This window comes from Chiloscyllium plagiosum, chromosome 8 (genome assembly GCF_004010195.1).
Source record: "Chiloscyllium plagiosum isolate BGI_BamShark_2017 chromosome 8, ASM401019v2, whole genome shotgun sequence".
In the NCBI taxonomy this organism is placed as follows: domain Eukaryota; kingdom Metazoa; phylum Chordata; class Chondrichthyes; order Orectolobiformes; family Hemiscylliidae; genus Chiloscyllium; species Chiloscyllium plagiosum.
In genome coordinates, this window is record NC_057717.1 from 74385070 (window position 1) to 74387487 (window position 2418).

The 2418-nt window shown below is 48.5% G+C and overlaps 1 non-coding gene across 1 annotated transcript; it reads right to left on the minus strand.

Moving 5' to 3' along the window:
• Nucleotides 1–1334: 1334 nt before the first annotated feature.
• trnar-ucu lies at nucleotides 1335–1426 on the minus strand. The gene is given in 2 exon segments: nucleotides 1335–1370; nucleotides 1390–1426. It is a non-coding gene; the product is annotated as a tRNA-Arg (tRNA).
• Between the last annotated feature and the right edge of the window lie 992 nt (nucleotides 1427–2418).

The following is a 2418-nucleotide window of genomic DNA, read 5'->3' on the forward strand; positions in this document are numbered from 1 at the left end:
ACTGTGGTTGGCACTGCTGCCTCACCGTTCCAGGGGCCCAGGTTCAATTCCAGCCTCGGGTGACTGTCTGTGTGGAGCTTGGATGTTCTCCCCATGGGTTTCCTCCCACAATCCAAAGATGTGCAGGTCAAGTGAATTGTCTATAGTGTTAGGTGCATTAGTCAGGGTTAAATATAGGATAGGGAAGGGGGTCTGGGTGGGTTGCTCTTCGGAGGGTCAGTGTGGACTTGTTGGGCTGAAGGGCCTGTTTCCACACTGTAAGTAATGTAATCTAAAAATATTCAATGCCCTGACTGTGAAAGGCAGCATGCCAAAAGCCTTCTTCATGGGAGAGAGATTTAGAAATGACATTTAGAAATCACATTCCCCTACACCTAACACTATGGGCAATCTAACATGGCCAATTCACCTAATCTGCACTTCTTTGGACTGTGGGAGGAAACCAGAGCACCCGGAGGAAACCCACGCAGGCACAGGGAGAAACTCCACACAGAAAGCTGCCTGAGGCGGGAATTGAAACCGGGTCTCTGGCGCTGTGAGGCAGCAGTGCTAACCACTGTGCCACCGTGCCACCCACAGAATATAAATTTTGTGAAGTCATGTTGCAGTTGTACAGAAGGTTGGTGAGGACACACTTGGGGCATTGTGTTCAGTTTTGAACACCTTGCTATCGGAAAGATGTTATTAAAATGGAAAGAGTGCAGAAAGAATTGACAAGGATATTGCCGAGACTCAAGGGTCTGAGTTATAGGGAGAGATTGGACAGGCTAGGACTGTTTTCTTTAGAGTGTAGGAGACTGAAGTGGGGGAGACTTTATAGAAGTGTATAAGGTCATGAGAGGCATGGATAGGGTGAATGCACTCAGTCTTTTTCCCAGGATAGGGGAATCGAGGGCATCAGTTCAAGGTTAGAGGGGCAAGAATACAAGGGGGCAACACTTTTACCCAGAGGGTGGTACAAATATGGAATGAGCTGGCAGTAGAGGTGGTTGAGATGAGTACATAAACAACAGTTGGACAAATATATGGGTTAGATTAGGTTCCCTACAGTGTGGAAACAGGCCCTTCGGCCCAACCAGTCCACACCGACCCTCAGAAGAGTAACCCACCCAGACCCATTCCCCTCTGACTAAGGCACCCAACACTATGCGCAATTTAGCGTGGCCAATTCACCTGCCCGGCACATCTGGTGCTGTAAGGCAGCAGTGCTAACCACTGAGTCACCATGCCAACCGAGAGACAGGACGTATCGCAGGTCGAGGGGACCTTGACTCACCTGTCCCTGGGCTGCAGGAAAAACAGCCCCGCACACCCCAAGAATGCAGCTTAAAACCTGACTCTGGCGGGACTCGAACCCACAACCTTTGAATGCCATCAACGGCCTCAGACTAGAAGTCCAATGCGCTATCCATTGCGCCACAGAGCCACTTGCAAGGGCCCCTGCTTCATACACTTCCTATGATGATGCTGTACACAGATGGAATTGAATTGAAATGATTGTCATGTGTACCGAGGCACAGTGGAAAGCTTTGTCATTTAATCCTTAGCCTTCCATCCCTTTTTTTGATCACTGTAACACTGCCCTTTGATGGGAAGGGCACTGCTTGTCACTGGCCACCCTGCTGTTTCCTTACTTCCTGGTGGGGGAATGAGTAAAGGTTTGTAGACCTGTTATCTCTCACTGTGTCTCACACCTACACACACTGTGATCAGTCCCTCTGTATATACACACTGTGATCAGTCCCTCTGTATACACACACTGTGATCAGCCCCTCTGTATACACACACACACTGTGATCATGACCCTCTGTATGTACACACTGTGATCATGACCCTCTGTATGTACACACTGTGATCAGTCCCTCTGTACACACACACTGTGATCAGTCCCTCTGTATACACACACACTGTGATCAGTCCCTCTGTATACACACAGTGTGATCAGCCCCTCTGTACACACACTGTGATCAGTCCCTCTGTATACACACACACTATGATCAGCCCCTCTGTACACACACTGTGATCAGTCCCTCTGTATACACACACTGTGATCATGTCCCTCTGAATGTACACACTGTGATCAGTCCCTCTGAATGTACACACACTGTGAGACAAGTCCATGGGAGTGGGGTTGGCGTTAATGGACATTTCGTTCGGCATGGACCAGTTTGGGCCACCAGAGCCTGTCTCTGTGCTGTAGGACTCTATAACTCCTCTCACCTTAAAAACATACCCCCTTTTCTTGAAATTCCCCATCTTAGGGAAAAGTCAACTACGCTCAACTGTATCTATACCTTTTATAAACTTCTGTCAGGTCACCTGTGAAAAAAGATCACAGCCTATCCAGCCTTTCTTTATAAATTCAAACCTTGCTCCCCTGGCAACAGCCTGGTAAATCTCTTCTGATCCCTCTCCGAT